We start from the raw sequence: 19,007 nt of genomic DNA on the forward strand, positions 1-19,007 counted from the left end.
GAATTAATTTGGAGAATCTATATCTCAGTAATATATAAATAAGCTATTATAAGCTACATTAGAAACAGGGTTATTTGGGGTTTGGGTTTTCCATTTTCTCATTCACCTTTCAAACTGGACTCATTCCATAAGATGATTAACTTAGCTCTGTTGGTGACCATTTGTGCCAGTCAAAGCATATCATGTGATGGGGGGACACCACAAAACAAAAAAGGACACAACTAAGTTGTATTAATCAAGTCTGCATTACTCAAAACAACAGCATAAAACACTCAAGTCTTCCTACGCATTTCTTTCCACCAAATTAATTCTCTTATAACTACCAAGATTACAGCAGGTCTGACCTCAAGTCCACTGAAGTATAAAAATTGACATATTTGGATGGGAACAGGCATGAAGTACAGATGTGTGCAGCTGAAGCTCTCTAGCAATCTCTGCTAAGTAAGATCTCTGCTTGTTAAAAGGAAAAAAAAACTTATATCATACTATGAGTTGAATTTTAGAAAAAAAAGCCTGTTTGAATCCTTATGCACTTGCCTAAAGCTAATAAAATCATGCATAGATCATGAAAAAACAAACTGAAATAAACTATTTATGAGTCTTTGTTACTTATACATGAAATTTTCAAAAATTCTCACTGAGAATCAAATTCAGAAAGCTACTCTTGACATGAAGAATGCAATAAAAATGCATTCCAGCTTCCTTTGCCTTTTTTTTTTTTAACCAAATCCCACTTTACCATTCCACTATACCAATGTGCTTATGTGTCTCAAGAACTCACACTTTTTTAAGTACTTGTTACTGCAGCCCAACTTTACAACAGTGTATTCTGCATATGATATTCTAGCAGTGGAACAAGAAGACAAAGACCCCATCCTCTCCTCCTCAGAGCATCTTTTACTATCAACTAAAAAAATGTCTTTGATGCTGCTGATGCAAGACAACACAAGTTCTGTACTCTCACATTACTGTGGCAGCCTCAGTTCAAAATTCCAAGCACTGCTCTTAGGCCACAAGGACTAACAGGCATAAGGACCACATGGAAGGGGCTCTGCACGTGTGAGAACTGGGGCTCTTCACATCAGCTCTTGACCTTCAACTAGGAAAGGTCAAACCGACTGTTAAAGCACTCAGAGCTCACCAAATGGGCAGCCCTGCCTATTCCAAATTTTATTTCAGCCATTTGTGCAGCATCTGAGCTTGTCAGTGACCACAGATCTTTATTCATGAAAAGAGAATAATTATCTCCTCCCAAGGAAGTGAAGTCCGTGAGACTTCAGCAAACACTCTTCATTAATTTGTTGAATTAGCAGAGGAAAGCATATAATGTTAAATATGAATGCTTTGCTGAGCAAGAGCCCTGACTGTGTGGTCAACCTGCAAATCCAGAGATCTCAGTTGCACTGTCCCCAAACTGGCTTGACTAAAGCAGCCACTACAAAACCTGAGCACCTCAGACACCTCAGGGTCATTCTGCATCAGTACACACTCTTATTTTGCTTAATACACTCACACATCCCCACCTTGGAAAATGGTGCTCAAAACAATGTCAGAAGTAGCCTTAATATAAACAACAGAAATAAAGTTAGTGGCTGGGAGGGGGAGGGATAAATCTTGCCTAGAAAGACAATAGGCTGTTAATGAAAATAATTTACAAGTTTAAAAACTAGAGCATATCTTTTAGTAGCAGGCTATTTTTTAAAAAAATAGTTGCAATATTAATCTATAATTCATTAAAGGAAGACAAAAACAAACAAACCAACCCCCACAAATTTTCTAATAGTTTAACTTCATGACATTGATTGCAAAATCCTGCAATTTTTAGGCTGAGTATATTTATTTTGTTCAAGTCTGACCTGCTGTTCACTCTACTCGACACAGCCAAGAGAGCACATAAAAAGACTCAAATGCTACAAAAATGCTAACAGCCTTCAAAAATGTACCCTGGAAAGGATCTAGAAATCTCTCATCTTAACAGTATCTTAGATAAACACTGAACCCCTCTTTACTTGGTATTCCTGTTCTTACTATCAAGTCCTGATAAACCAGACTCAGTACTGAGTCTGCAGAAAGTACTCCTGATTAAATTAGTTTTCACTGGCACTTCCTTTTAATTTTTAACCTGCTGCAACAGCTAACAAAACACAGCACAGATCTCTGCAGGACCTGATTAGTCCAGCAAGGATTAAAAAAGTGTTGTGAAACAGAAATCACACCCCCAGTACTGCATGTTACAGTTCAGTCAGTGCCTACAGGACTGGCAGAAATAAAGTTTTAAGAAAAGCCCTGACTGAGAAAAGATTACCAGGAAAGACTAGGGTGATATTTACATTAGAATCTGTACATTCAGGAACTTCTTGGTGCATAAAGAATGTCCCTGGCAGACTCCTGTGTCTACAATTCCATCAGTGAATAATTATTCCATTTTTATTTATTTCCAGATTGTTGTTTGTTTTTTTTTTAATATCTACCCAAGTTTCCAGTTCATATCAGGACAATGGTCAGTCTGCATTTTAAGACAGTTTGTGAGGCACATCTCATATCACTGTAAGGCAATTTCCTCCATATAGTTTCAAAGAAAATTCTGTTCTTTTTCCACTTTTCTTCACAAACCGGTATAACTTTGTGTCAATCAGCAGTCAATCATTTAAATAACAGCAGATTCACATAGCAGGTTAGAATATTTCACATTGCACAAGCTAATTGAATAAAAGTTTCTAGATGGAATTCCTCCAAGGCAAGAGATAAACAATAAATGGATTAATATTCGCCAGGGAGCACTGTAATAATAATAATCTCTGAGTTTTTCTACAGCTTTCAGTTAATTTATTCCAGAACCAACAGTGTAAATGCAAGCCTCTAACTGAATAAAAATCAAATTTCCACTAAAGTAGTTTTAAGATCTAAGTATCTTGACAGTTCCTCTTTAAATCACATTTATTTCAACTCCAAAAAACTGAATTACTTTGATATATCTTTTACACTGGCACTTTTATGCCTTCTCAGGACATCAGTGATTCTCAGACTTTTGAACTGGTACTGAAAAAATTACGCATTAAAGGTCAAGTAAATTTTCCCCCTTTTTTGCTAACACTTCTATCTCATCTTTCTAGGAAGTGTCATTAATTAACTTGTTTCAAGCAAAAAAAGAAATGTCTCCATTAAACGTAGAAAGAATTAGACTTCAAAACTGAATCACACAAAGTATCTGCTAGAAAAAGGAAAAAATTACTAAGGCTTTGCTACTTAGAACCTATTATACATCTAGAAAGGTACTTTATTCTATAAAGAAAAAACAAGAGAAACAAAGAGCAGAAAGCAGCCTTTATACATCAGTAGTATTTTCCAAAAATATAGTTAATCTTGAAAAAGACAGAAGAGTTAAGTTTTTTCAAGTCTCTCATTTATGCTTGCACAAATCAGTGAACAACAAACAATTCCCCATTAAGGAGCAGCATCAAGAGCAAGTATTTTACTTAAAATAACTATAATTTGATATTCACTAACACTTTTTCCCTTCCTTTCAAGTACCGGAACACAAATCTTTTAGTGGAAGGAAGACTTGATAACAGCTCCCTCAAAACTTCACCCCACCCTTCCAAAACCTTCAAAAGGTCTGCTCTGACATAGAACACACAAAGCCAACTTTACAGAGCCCTGATCTATCAGCAACTAGACAACAAGCAGGTTTCACTCACAGAGTATATAAGAGAAAACTAATACCCATTTCAAAAGGGAGACCATCTCAGGTTACTTTCACATAACTTCAAATAACAGCTCCATAACTGTTCAAACTTTATATTTCCCAAGAAATGCGCATTTCATCTCACATCCCTCTTAGGACTGGCACTCAGAAAAACTCCTATAAATATTCTCTACAAACTTTCTGGAACTACTTACAAATTCAGAAGCCACAAGCCTATCTGATCAAGACTGTACACACATAAATAAACTTTTCTGTGTTTACATACACCACTATATAACCACTACATACATGAAAATGTGTATTTCATTTCAGTTCCCTGTACTCAGAAGTACATTGATAAGTTTTTCGTGCAAGAACCATCCGTACATTACTCAACAAAACAAAACAGCAGTCTGTTCCTTTTCACAAACAAAAAGGAAGAAAATAACAATAACTTTACCAAAAAAAAAAAAAAAACTAAACAAAACAAAACTCACATTAGAAGTATCCTATGTTTGAACACACATCCCAGGAAAATCTTTTGTTCCGGGTAATTTTTGGTTCTGAAGTGCTGGATCTTCGTACACTCATTTTTTTTTTCTCTTTTTAAGTAAAATCGCTTTTTCCTGCAGAGCAGACATGTTTTTCTCCAGAAAACTGAAGTGTTCTTTAAAGCTGGTTTGAAAACTGAAACCCATGGAAGACACACATGCAAATCTAATGAATTTACACTTTCATAGTTTCAAAGCTAATTATCCACTCAACTTCAAAATCTAGACCCAAGTGCTGGCATACAAATCACACCAAGAATGAAGTGTGCATGCAGAATCACTTTTTGTTATGGTAGAGTATATGTTAGAGAAGCCAGCTAGACCACAGGGAAATAAGTATTTATCCACACACACTTATGAAAAACAGCTGTTAGAAAACATGAAGAAAAAACCCTTTTTTTTACCAAGGATGAAAGTAAGAAAGTACATCCCAAACTAATAATTTTCAAAGCGTTACACGTAGGTGGACGAAACACTTGAAAAGAAGCCACAACTCTATAGTCAAGGAAAGCTCTGTATTAAAATTTTAAAGTCTAATAATTGATCAGAAGTAGAGAAGCAAATTTTATTTTCCACCACATTCTCCACAGCCTCTTTGCTCACTATATATATTTTTTTCACTATTTCCATGAAGACAAATCAAACCATCTGGCTCGTGCCAGACGTACTTGCCCATGTTGTATCTGTTTTTCAAACAGCAGACACTCAGCAAGCATCTAATACATGTGATTAGCTGGTAGGAAAACAAGAATTCAATTTGACTTAAAAATATCCTTGCATTTATTCTCATTCCATCCTGGGAGAAAACAGAATACTTCTGCATGCTTGTCTGCAACTAAGAAATACTGAATAACCACTGGTTCAGCATGTTGAGCATATGCTCACATACCAGCTCCAGGCCAATACTTTGGTCTGAAAACATGACCAGGCTTCTCGAAATACTTCAGCACATGCCTGTCTTGTGGAAGCACTTATATAAACAACAATGTACAGCCTTTATTCTCAATTGATACAGTAAAAATATGCAGTAAGGCAGCACTTGCTGTTCTGAAAAAACAATTTCAGAGGCACTGTTCTGACCCCATGTAACTCTCTCCCCTATTTGTTCAGAACTTTTTTCCTTTTTCCCCCCCCTTGATGGTCCAAATGGCTGCTACAGCCCATTTACAGGATGCAGAAAAGGGCACAGTGTCCCAACTCTCTCCTTTAATAGTTGAGGGAAGCAGCAGCCCGATCCATCCACTACTTTCTTCCACAGGTATTCTTAGAGACCTCTAAATGAGTAAATCCACAAATATTTTAATAGGCTTCCATATCTCAGCCTCAGACAGCCTAGAGCCAGAGGCACAGGACATTTCACTTTTACAGGTGACCCCTCCAAGGTTCCAGTTTCCTCCTCAGAGGTAGCTCCTTCACACAGCAGATGCTCTGCAATGGTTCCCTCACCAACTGCCAGTATCAACAGGAAGCTTATGAAATTCTGTAAGTCCCCAGCATAATGCTTTATTTGTTGTGGATACAAGGTGTGTATCTCAAGCAGTTCAATATTTCTTGCTACCCTCTAATTGCACTTTCAAATATTCATGCAAGAAATTATTCTGTGCCAGAGTTCACACGAATTTGTTCCTGCTAAAACAGTACTAAAATAAAGTTATTGAAGCAAATCACCACAAGGAAAATATGGGTTTTTTACATGCCTAAATATTGTCATTAAAAAAAAGAAACACCAACAGACTAAGAAAGGGAATAGTGAAAGGCAACTACTGTGGACGGCAATACAGTGTAAATTCCTGCCCTCAGTCTCACCCAGCATGGTGTTTGTGATTCGTAGATGTAAATGCCTTGGAACACATTTGTAAAAAGCCGTGTTTAATAATTTAATGTTTCAATGCAGCCTGCAGCTCCCACCTACAAATGCCTCAGAGACTTTACTGACAAATTCATTTTTCCCCAAAATTGGCATGACCAATGGATTTCGAATTTCACATTAAAAGACAAATAGGAAAATTAATCATCTGCCAACTATTTCTCCTGAGGGGTGGGGGCTTGTATCAAATTTAGTGCCCATGAAGTGTGTCAGATTGACTGTAAAGAAGCAACTGTGACAGTAGATGGGATGTGTCCCCAGGTGTTGAAGGAGCTGTCTGGTGTCACCAGGAGACTGTTCTCTATCAGCTTCACAAAGCTGTGGCGACTGAAATAAGTCATAAAGACCAGAAGAATCAAGTCTAACACTTATCTGTAAAAAGGCAAGAATAAAGGTGCAGAAACTTGAGATCAGTCAGCCTCACCCCAGTCCTGTCTTGCCAAAGTACAACAAGAAACTTCAGGGAAGTAACTCTTGCCTGCACTTGGGGAACAATCCATATTATACAAATACAGTGAAACAAAGTGAGAGCAGTTCAGTGTAACTTCACACCTTTACTGACTGTAAAACACACATCAGGTATAATATAACCTGTTATGCTTCGGAAGAGTTAGAAACACTAATTTCTCTTAGACAATCTGGAATAAAGCAGCAGTTTTGAAGTGTAAAACTTACTTGAAGCCCCACATACAAACACCATCTGCACTTTTGCAAAAGGTATAACATTTGAAATAACAATCTTTTCTCATTCTCTTAGTACATGCCATCACGAAGAGAAAACTTTATTTATATAAAGAGCCCACAAAATGAAGTTCCATAAAAACAGGAACATATGGCCAAATAATTCTGAATAGCACTTAGCATATTCATCTGTAAAATAAGAACTATAATGGGTAGATAAATACACCCAAGTCTACTTGAAAATTGCCAGTATATACATGGTTTTCTGCAAATAATTAGTTTTTTTAAGAATTTCTCACCCATCACTCTGCACAGATACTTCTCATTACAGTTTTACCACAGTTAAATCTTTCCAAACCACAAACTTGGCTTAAACCACCTTATATCCCACATAGTAACAGTCTATGTCAGTGCATAAAACTAAGTCCTCTCTTTTATGAAAGTGGAATTATTACCATCATTACAAAGACAAAGCTTGAAACAGATTTAGGTAAATATAAAGTAGAAAAGGTAGAACCTGTATAGAACTACTTAGAACATTAAACAAAATGCCTAAATATAAACTTAGGACAGGAAATAATAACAAAAAAAAAATAAAAAAAACTGGTCCTGAAGGAAAAGTACACACCTATGAATTACTTTCTGCTACCGGTAAGGAGAAAAAAAATGCACAGTCAAACACCTCTACGTTGCAAAGAGGTTCATGCAGGTTTACCTGTAATTACAGCATTTGGAATCATCCATCATCCACCTGTTTCTAAGCCATTAAATACTAGTAAGAAACTGTGCAACCAAAGTAAGTGGCTTAGAGTTTGTGGATTGAGCTGCAAAACCCCCACTTTCTCAGACATCTCCAACCCTTACCTTGGTAAATACTCAATAAATGTTTAGCTTTCTCTTCAGCATGTATCATGAAACTTTCTGGATAGTTGCACATTATCCCTTGAGACAAGAAGCACAATCACCTTCAGACTCTCAAAAAATCCTTCCAGCTGCATATTCTTCCTGCTCCAATTTGCTGCAGTATTATAACCAGCTGGTCCTCATCAGAGACATGATTTGGTTCACCAAACCACACTTCTTAATCAAACATCTGGTCATTGCTTCAGTATCTTCAGGGATTTAGGCAAAAAGACTGGTTTCACTGAGTGATGTGTGCTTGCTTGGGTCCTTCTCATTTATTTTGATGATCTCCCATCATACTGAAGGCTGATTCCTGACACGTTCTCCAAAAAGCTGAAGCGTTTGTACAAGACAGGCATCTCTTGACTTGCTCTTCAGCTTGATTTCTGTTCATCCTGTCAAACTGTGTCAAAAGGAGGTTTTGCTATTCTGATGTACGATTCTTTTATTTCTCCTTATGCTTCTGTTGTGGTTTAACCCCCACAAGAAAGTTAAAGTTGGCAACTCAGCCCCACGCAGCCGCTCGCTCACCCCCAGTGAGAGGGGAGGGAGAATCAGAAGAGTAAAAATGAGAAAACTCACAGGTTCAGATAAATCCAGTTTAACAGGTAAACCAAAAGCTGTGCACGCAAGCAAAACCAAACAAGGAATTCATTTCCCACTTCCCATAGGCAGGCAAGTGTTCAGCCATCCCCAGGAAAGTCAGGCTCCACCACTTGAGAAAACAAGCACCATCACACCAAATGTCTCCCCTTTCTTTCTTCTCCCCCAGTTTTATGTTGAGCATGATGCCATATGGTCTGGAACATATCTTTGGTCAGCTGAGTCCTCTCCCAACTCTTTGTGCCTTCCAGCCCCCTCGCTGGTGGAGTGGGGGTGAGGTGAGGAGCAGGAAAGGCCTTGGCTCTGTGTAACCACTGCTCAGCAATAACCAAAACATCCCTTTATTATCAACACCATTTCCGGGACAAATCCAAAACGCAGCCCCATATCAGCCACAAGGAAGAAAAGTAACTCTATGCCCAGCAAAACCAGCACAGCTGCCTACAATTCCACTAAGCCTAAGACCTGAAAGCATTGACTGCTAAAGGCATGTAAAACTGGGCACAGGAAAAAGCCTCAGAACGTTCCTGCCAGCTCTTCACCACAGGAGATAATGCATTATAACACAGGTTCCCCCAAAATCTCTGCAGGATCTCCTTGCAAGCCCTCCAATAATTCCCACACAGTGGGTTTTTCTGTAACCACCCTGCTGTAATCAGCAGTTTTCTATAACAGCCCAAGTGTTCTCTTCTGTGAAAGTTACTCTATGACAGCAGGATTTTATTTTTTTTTAATTTCACCTTTCTTTCCAATTCTGAATTTCAAGCACCTTAATTTCCACAGCACTTTCATGAAAACTTGTCAGAAATCTTAGGAACTCACATGCTAATTTAATATTTAAAATGTTCAAGACCTACTAATGCAGAAATTGAGTCTGAAGACATCTTCCCATTGCTGAAGAATTACTCACCAACACAACTTTGCAATCTTCAATCTTTAGTGCAGTTAAAACAAGTTCTTGTTTTAGAGTTCTTTGTTTTGGGGGTTGGACTACTTGATCTGCAGAGGTTCCTTCCAACCCTAACTATTCTGTGATTCACTGTTTCCAGGTGTTTTAGACACTAAAAGCCTTGAGTTAACTATCAGTTCTGTTCTAATTTCAACAGTCTCCTGGGCTGAAGAACCATATTTCATTATTGTCTTTTTATGTAGATGCACGTATTTAGATACAGAAAAAATACTTTGATCATCTACTCTGACTTCCACAGAACATGGACACATGCCCTCAATTAAGTTTTATTTAGGTACATCTCAAATGAAAAATACCACATTTGAATTAAAATTTTCCTTTGATGAATATCCGACCACAATGTGCAATAAATTACCCTCGTTGCTGAAGACACATTTCTCATTTCTACTGCAAATGTGCCTTGGCTCATATTTTAACCAAAGGATCCTGATATCCCATCATTTTCTGTTTCATCATAGAATTTCTGTTCACATTGCACACAAACGTTGCAATCACATCCCTCCCTGCCTTTCTCTTTGATAATATTTAACATACTGAGCTCTTGGAATTTCTCCCTCAGGAGCTATTTTCAACCCTTATTCATTGTTACAGTTCTTGTCTGAAGTCTCTTTGACTTTAACATCCTCCTTGAAGTATGAACACCTAAACTTGACAGAGGATTCTTGGAGCAATCTCATTCACACCAAACACAAAGACATTGTACATCATCTTCTGCTCAGTTATATATAGACTGGCTCATGTTGAAGCTTTTCCTCAAGACCACCCATAAAATAATCTGTATGTACATGGAACATTGTTAACTGAGAAGTTAAAAAAAAACCACCAATGAAGTGATAACAAAGACCCAATCCCAATTAAGCTTCCCAGATGACTCAGATATATTCCCCTCACTACACACATGCGTGGGCGACATATCCCTCATTTTCAAGGAGAAAGCCCAGCAAAACTGTTGATTGCTGAATCCTTTGGCTCTGTGTAAAGGTGGAATGCTGTAATTACCAGTACAGAGAGTTTAACCAGTCTGAATCACAAGTCAAGGCTTACTGAGGTCAACAACCAACGTCAATAATGTCATTATATTGATTTTTGACACAAGTAATGAACATTAACAAATAATAGCACATTCTCACTTTTATTCAGCTCCTATACTTATTCTGTGCTTCTCACATATTCACAAGCACATTTGTGCAAGAAACCAGAACCAGCAGCATTCACAAACCTTTATTTGATTACTTCTTGACTATGTTTTCAGATACACAACTCTTAACAGTTTTTCCCTGCTAGATTCCAGCTGACCAACAGATCCAATGACCAATAGATGGCCGATAGAAAACGACTGCACTTCTGCACTCAGTCTGGGCTGTCAGAGCTGTACTTTTTTTCAGAACCATGTATAAACTTTTTTTCAGAACCACATATAAACTAATTTATAAATACATGTATATTTATAATGCACGTGGCTTAAACACAAAACCAAATGTCACAGTGGGGGGGAGGGGCAAAGTAGGAAAAAAAGAAAAAAACCATAACACTGCCTAAGCAGTATTTAAGCAATTCTATACTGCAGGAATGCTCGCCTGTCCAACAAAAGTACATTTAGTGTAGAAGCTCCAGAGCCACAAAAAGAGTCTGAGGATTTAGAAGATGTCTATTTGACAAATTACCATAATGAAGATCTACGGCACACGTTCCCTGGAGGGTTACATGTGAATCACTAAGAACTACACTTCTGAAACAAATCTGTTTATTAAGGGGGAGAAAAAGAACTTTAGAGATCTATTTTTGTCTAGTTTGTATTCATATCCTGAGAGTATTTAAGAAGGGGGAAAACATAATGCAGGTATGTACCACAGTAGTGACAAGTTAAGACTTCAACTATGAAGATTAACAGAGCTGAGAGTCATATGATTGAGCATGACTACTGGGAGCTGCTACCAAAAAATCTGCAGCTTGTGACACACATGTGAACCACGAGCATCTTTTTATCAACTTTGACAATTCTGACTTTTTTCCCCACTTAATCCTTTTTTCTGCTTTAGAGAAACCCGGACCCAGCTCTTCAAAGCAAACAAAACAGCTTCCCATTATCAAAACCAGAAGTTTTGCTTCATTATCGAGCAGTATGACTTGTAATAACGTCTCAGATAACATCTTTAGCAATGGAAAACCATTTTAATTCTAAGGATGTGAAAAAAACCCAAAAGTTTAGATAGACAGTAAAACTAAGAAAAATCTGATGAAACTTGGAGAAAAGTGCTTTTCTGTGGGATTATTTTCTTCTTTTTTTTAAAGAAAGTGTTGTGTGGATAGCTCTAGTTTTTTTTTTTTTTAAATTCCAACTGAGAAAAAAACCCAAAAACTGACAAAGGTCGGCTACAAAAGATCGTTCTTTAGCTTGTTTCAACTGATTAACTTTATGGTAGATTATCCTACAGTTAAGACATCTACTAGGAATGTGATCCATGACAAAAATTCAGAAGACACACTTTAGTATTTTGATGATAGTGGAGATAAATGCTGCATTATGGATGTACTGGGACTCATACAAGAGCTCTTTAGATTAAAATTCTAAAAATACATACAGCATTGGCTTGATATACAGGACTCTGGCATCGTTTGTTTCAGTTATCTAATGCTTTCCATATGCTAACCACTGAACAAATGCATTAGCCTGTAAATGCAAAGAATATGTACCAAGTAATAAATAAACCAACATGAAACAGGCTGTTCATATTAGGGTTAAAAATCTAAATTCTTTACTTCTTCCCTGAATATTTCTGTCCTGATGACTCAGCAACAACGCTGCAAATTTCAGCTGAAGTCAGCAAGATTTCTCAGCACCGTTTGCAAGTGTCAACTCCACGGTCCTTACAGAGTATGTTTTAATGACAATTCTGAGGCTATCTCGGGTATGAGGGACTTTGAACACCGATCCCTGCTGAAGTCAAGGAGCTCCGCATGGATGGAGAAACCGAGACGCTGTGGCTCAGACAGAAGGGTTACAAAGTTGTCCCGGACCGAAACCTGCGAAATTACCGGTTGTGTTTTGGGTGACACCTGAGCACATCCCAAACACCGGAGGGGACGGCGTGCTGTCACCCTGCTCACCGCCCCGATGGCTTCCAGACAGCGATACCTGACATCCTGAGAACTACGGTTTGGGGGGGTCTGTTTTGGTGTTTAAAACCTTGAAGGAACTAACGCATCACTCAACACATAATTCAGTTTCTAAATCCACAGCCGACACCGACGCTCGTGTCCAGTTTCTCAATGAAATAGACAAGAAATACTAAAACAGCGAGTAACTCAACGCGGTACCTCGGAGCCGGGGATGGGAAGCGAGCGGGAGGACGCGGCTCCCCGGGACCATCCCCAACGCTCACCTACCTGTTCCATCCCGAACAGCCCCAGCCCGGACCCCCCGCGATCCCAGCAGCCACTGTTTCCCCGAGTTCTGAGTTACTTTTAGAAAAAAAAACCAAACACACACACTCGGAGCCGACAAAGTTCTCCCCGCGCTGAACAGCCAGGGCTGCGCCGCGCCCACCCCGCCGCGATGGGACCGGAGCTCCGCGGGTCCCGCCGCCCCCCGCCCGCCCCGGGGCCCCGTTACCTGCCCGCCCCGCTGCCCCGGCGCCGCCAGGCCGCCCCGAGCCCGCCCAGGGAGGTTTTCAGCAGCCGTAAAGCGGTGAACGCGCCCGGCCCGGCCCCGGCGGCGCGGCCGTGAGGGGCCACCCCGGGGAGCGCCCTCGGGGCGGGAGGGGGAGGCCGGCGGGGCTCCGGCGGGACGGGCCGTGTGCGCGGAACCGCGGGGTGGGATGGGGTGGAAGGGAAGGGGAAGGTCATCTCTCGTCCCGATCCCCCTGCCGTGGGCAGGGATACCGTGCACTAGACCCGGAGCGTTCAAAGCCCCATCCAACCTGGGCTAGGATGCTTCCAGGGATGAGAAGTTTCTCTGGGCAACCTGTGCCAGGGTCTCACCGCTCTCAAAGTCAAGAATTTCTTCTTAATATCTAATCAACGTTTGCCCTCTTTCAGTTTGAAGCCATTCCCCCTTGTCCTGTCACTACATCCCTTTGTCCAAAGTCCCTCTCCAGCTCCCTTGGAGCCCCTTTAGGCACTGGAGGAGGTTCTAAGATCTCCCCGGAGCCTTCTCTTCTTCAGGCTGAACATCCCCAGCTCTCTCAGCCTTTAGTAACATTTGACAGATACAGCCTTGTTTTACAGCTTTTTTTTTTTTTTTGGGGGGGGGGTGGATATTTGTGAGTTGCAGAGTGTTGTGCATATAGAAGTTACATAGTGACATACTCTATACCCACAGACCCACCAGCTGGGAGGGAAAATGAGGAGTCAGGTGCACCCAGGAACCACAGGTTATCCCAGCACAGCTCTGTGGGAGTGAACATCTGAGCACTGTGGGCACACCTGACACTAAAACCAACAGGATCAAATCACACCAGCACAGTTTTACAGGTGTCTCAACTGCGGCAATTACACTGCTTTAACAAAGCCTCTTAATGTCCATTGGTAAACTTTGATCTTGAATGCACTTCCATTACAATACTGTCCTCTTATAAAAAGGAATTTTTTCAGTACAGATTAATGACTTAGTTCTGCTTGGAAGAATTTTGCTGTTCATTGTGTCCTAAATCTACAATTTGTCCTGTAATCCTGGTGCTACCACACAAGCAACAGGGCTGAGCTGTCTTCAACAAAGGCAGGAGAAGCATCAGCCTGTTTAATTTCACTGTCTGAAGTCGGGGTTAGTGTTGTTTACCCTGGGAGAATTAGTGATAGAAATGTTAATTTTAAGAGGAAGTAATATTAAGCAGCATTTCCTGGAAAGACATTTATGAAAAAATGAAAGGAAAAAAGAGACCAATGAAAATGTTTTTTCTACTCAATGAGAACTACTACCAAAAAAAAAAAAAAAGAAAAAAAAAAGGCATCTTAGCCCAACGGCTACTGAAGAGAATGCAGAAAAAGTCTTTCAGAAGTCTTCCATGCATATGGTGCACATACTAGCAGACAGAAAAGCAAATCTCAGGCATTTATAACTGAATTGGCTTCTAATAAAGTATTAATGGGCAGGTCTGGCTGCACTGCTGTAGCTCTGAAAGCAATTTCAGAAAGAACAGAATGTAGTCATTGAAGAGCAGGTAAACTAATATACAATCCTCATTAATAAAGCCCCTTTCCCAACATTAAGCAGAAGTAAAACAACTGCAACTGGAGGCGTACTTATCTTGCCCAAAGAAATCAGGCATGTAGGTGTAGAAATGCATTTACTCGAAGCATGATTCATCAGTTTTTATTCACAATTTTCTTTTCTCCTGCAATAACATGTTACAACTGTGCTCCTTCCTACATTCTTCTCTTTTCTAGAGCACCTCCAGGTGAGAGCCATGGCTATATACTGGTTTTGTTAGTCACTCCAAAATACAGACCTGAGGTTTTTGTGCTGCGTGGCGTAAGGCAGTCGTGCCCATTCTATGTGAAAAGCTGAGGCTGAAGTTCAAAACCGATTTACCATCACGACAGTTCTGCATTTACTTGCTTCAGCTGAACCACTTCCAGACAGTCCAGAGCTTGGCACAAGTGTGATCTAACACTACAGCAGAGAAAGCGTATCCAAAGGTGAAGTGCACCAGCCATGACTCCACATGCTTTCACACAAGGCTCCAAACTCATTAGGTAACCAGAAAGCTGTTTGGAGTCTCATGCATTTGCTACATTTTAGTTGAAAATTTCTGGACAGGCCTCTTAATTACTGAGTGATAGCAAAAAGTCAGTCAAATATAAAATTCCATTACCCTTTTGCTAAAACCAGACTTGCTTTGCTGCCCAAATTCTCATCTTCCTGCTGCTGTTGTAAGAGTACCTCCCTTCCCCCAGCGTTTTTGCCAAGGATTGGCTTCATTACAGGCAGGATGAGAAGCATTCTCTTTCCACAGTACAGAGGTGTAGTCAAAGGGAAGAGTTTGAGACAACTGGCAAGGAAATAATGTTTTTTTCCTATACTGAATCAGGACCACACTTGCCAGAACTGAGTCACAAAAAAGCAAGTGATGCCCCCACATTCAGGCAAACTGAAATAGATTTGCACTAAGAAGAAAAAAAAAAAGCCTCCAAGCAATTACATTTTGCAAAAACTTAATGTGACATGACTAGAAAAGAACATGCAAGATAGTCAAACAGACTTAAAACCCTCCATAAAACTTTTCTGAAAGGAAGTAGTCCATATAAACTGTACATCTATAAAACACTTCAGTATTTGTGTGCATCTTGCCTTATCAGAAAGTATCTCAGGTACTTTGGAAATGTTCATGGAAACATGGAAAAGTTGAATGTTATGCTTAAAGAGACTTTACTGACATTGATTTAGACTTGAGATACTGGATAAGGCAGAAAGAGTTTCTGCTTTATAGAAATTTTATCATAGAATATCCTGAAAAGGATTACCAAATCCAGCTCTTGGCTAGGTTGAAAGGCATCCATTTGATGGTTTTTAACTGCTGACTTTAAATTACTGTTCACAAAAATAAGTTTGCTTTTCTTCCATAGCCTTAAGTCGGGTTTGTTTGTTTCTCTTTTGTATTTTTACCAGCCTGAAAGTGATTGTGCTTTAACTGTTCCATGCAGCTGAAGTGCCATCTTGTGGCTCCCTTAGACACTGCTTTTTCGGGTCACATTAGAGTTTGTAATATAAAAATCCAATTTGAAGACAGTTCAGTCTGTGATCCATGTAAAAAAAAGATCCTACCTGGTTCACACGCTGATGGACTGACTGTGTAGGGTGATGTTCTCCAGTCCTTGCTGGAGGACACGGATCACTGTATTTGGCAGGACTATTTCTTCTACTGCAGGAGGAGAGCATTAAAACTGTCATTTTAAAGGTCTAAAAGGGACCTACTGTCCTGCCCCTTATCGTCCATTCCAGCAGTATTTAATCAAGGAAGGTACTGAGACCGAGAGGATTGGTAGGCATGCCTGGAATGTCAAGTCCTGCTTCTTTACATAGGCTAAAGACACCACACATTTAAATAACAGAAGCCCCACTTGAGGAAACAAGAAATTAAATACCATTAAAACCATCTGCCAAATGTAATTTGAAAGTCTAAAATTCCTTTTTACGAGCAGTTTCTGCTTTTTATACTGAAGAATTAATTGGATATATGTATTTTACAGAACAAATCCATGATTCAGCAAGAAAATTAATGAAATTAAGAGACAGCTGGAACTGCTGCCAAGAATGGTCATTTCAGACCTAGCAACCTTGGAAAATGACCTTTTAGATAATGAATTTGGAAAAATAACACTACAAAGCAACAAAAATGAGTGCTATCTACCTATAAAGTCCATAAATAGCAATATCTCCTAAAGAATGAAGGCATTAAATGGATCATGGAGCTGATGTTTCTGTCTCAGGCATCCTAAGCACTGACCATTCCTGCCTCAATGCACCTCCTGTGGTAACTCCACAATAGCTCAGTGTGGGTTTCTGCCCCCGTACAATGAAGTACACTGATCCTCCGAGGACAGGAATGTGGAGTTGTATAGCATTGAGAAAGTGAGAAGATGGCAAAATTAGGCCTAGAAGCCTAGCATGGCTTCCCCAAGTACTTAGGAAAGGATAACTAAACAAGAAGGAATGTGACATGTTTAGACAAACCATTATTTATTCATTACCCCATAAGCAGTGAAATACCTCCTAAAAAAGGCTTTTAAGCACACATACTTTACACAATTTGAAGAATGTCTAATTCACGTTGAAGTACTGTTTAAGTAGTTTACAGTGATGCAACAGAAGTTGTGTGATTCTACAGTTTATCTGGAGTTGCCTCTATTCCTTGATCCATGCCTTACAAAGGAAAATAATTAGCAAAAGCAGGAAATTCTGATTTTTGTCCAAGCTTAAACTAGAGCATGATTTTTCTGTAAAGGAAATGACTCCCTATTAAGTAGAACTATCACATTCTCTTTTAACTTCAAAGTCTATCATATTGGAATTAAATGGAAGTCCCATTCCTTACCAAGGCATTCCTGCACTGGGCTTTTTTCAGCCTTTTCCCTGCAAGTCAAGAAATCTGTATCCTAACATACTTCCCCAAAGTCTGTGCAGCTGTCTTGGTACTGGAAAGGGCTCTAAGGTCTCCCCTGAGCCTTCTCTTCTCCAGGCTGAACAACCCCAACTCAGCCTGTCTCCATAGGAGAAATCCAGGACTCTATTTTTGTGACCCTCCTCGAGACTCATTCCAACAAGTCCCTGTCCTTCTTATGTTGAGAACACTGCACTCATAGAATCATAGACTGACTCATTCAAAGGATGTGAGTGAATATAATCAACATCTCTAACAAGCAGGACTCCACACAGCACTCCCAAGTTTTTTCACAAGAGAAGCAGTTCCTATGATAAAGGTCATAGCCACAGGTTATGGAGATGAAAATACCTCCTGTTTTTATTATTTAAAGAATAATCACTGGTGGGTTTTAGGAGGTGTTTGTGAATTGAAACAGAAAATGAGATTGCAGAACCTGAGCCTTAATCCTCCAATTTAATTTCCTTTAATCTTGCTTATAGCATATCACCTCTTTTTAAACTATCCATTTTTTTCACCAAAGCCTGGCACTTTCAGATCCTTTTATGCCTTTTACCATGAGATACATGCATTGCAATTCTCCAGCTAGACTTCCCTCCCCTTTCCACGTTTCTCCACCTCATGTTCGGCATGTGAGTCGGCTTCTAATCTAGGATGGCTAACACAGCAAAACGGGAACAGGAACAGAAGATAAAGCAAAGTGGTCATTTGGCAACCTGCAGGGCTCGCACTTAACAGCAAATACTCAGAGCACAAGTAGGGTGGCGAACACAACATTAAGGCTAAATAAAAACCAATTTATATTCTCCCCCATTGAGGTTTGAAGCTGGGATAGATAATTTGTTCCAAATGGAGGAGGAACACTACAGACCACAGTGCTCCAGGCTTTTCTGGGTCTTGATCGTTTAACTCATCATGGGGTTTCTTCACATAACCTGACCTCCAGTTGTTTTTGAACAAAAGAGGTAACTGCCGAAGCAGATTGTGGAGAAGATAGGAAGGAGACAACCCCTAATTACTTAACTGGTTGATTTCATCAGGAGCTGCGTTATAGTCAATACTCAGCAAGAGAAGAGACTTAAACAAAAAAAAGATATTTTTAAACCAACACAAACATAAGCACTTGTATTCTTTATTAAATCAAAACATTTCATTTAAAAGCAGCAGGCCTAGCAAAATAAGGAACAATTTAGAAAGAACCCCTGGTGACTTAGACACATCCAACTTGGTGTGATAAAAGACAAAGACCCGCATATCTTGCAATCTATAATTTACTTCAAAGGACAGCAACTTATAGCCTATGATTTTAATGATTGTCCTGCAACTGATCATTTTGTGAAGCACCAGATAAAGTGCAGTTAAACTAAACATTATCCTCTTACCTTTCCAGAGAACAGTTTTTCATTTAAGCCATTCAGATACAGGTACTTTTGAGGGTTAGTAGTAGGTTTGAAAGCTTGTTTGTAGTTATTTGAGCTCCAAAACCTCTGCATAAGTTAGACTATTTCACATTTCAAAAACTTCTCAGAAACTTTACTATCATATATATTTTAAATGCTTAGCTTAAAATAAGTGTCCAGTTCTGATTTTGGATACATCAGTAACTTTCACATCAAGACATTTCTCACGAAAAGAGAGAATCTTTCAC

The 19,007-nt window shown here is 39.5% G+C and overlaps 1 protein-coding gene across 5 annotated transcripts in view; it reads right to left on the reverse strand.

Moving 5' to 3' along the window:
- The window catches only part of NAALADL2 (N-acetylated alpha-linked acidic dipeptidase like 2), a 457,652-nt gene that overhangs the window by 419,710 nt on the left and 18,935 nt on the right, over window positions 1–19,007 (reverse strand). The window contains exon 1 of one of the 5 annotated variants that reach the window (XM_027685648.1): window positions 12,874–12,916. The exons of 3 other annotated variants lie outside the window; for them this stretch is intronic. The gene's annotated coding sequence lies outside the window, so the exon portion shown is untranslated. Of the gene's footprint in view, window positions 1–12,873; window positions 12,917–19,007 lie in introns of those variants that run through there. One more of the 5 variants, XM_027685644.1, reaches the window with a different exon arrangement.

The sequence above is a fragment of the Neopelma chrysocephalum genome, unplaced genomic scaffold, assembly GCF_003984885.1.
Source record: "Neopelma chrysocephalum unplaced genomic scaffold, ASM398488v2 Primary Assembly neopelma1_69, whole genome shotgun sequence".
NCBI classification, from domain to species: Eukaryota; Metazoa; Chordata; class Aves; order Passeriformes; family Pipridae; genus Neopelma; species Neopelma chrysocephalum.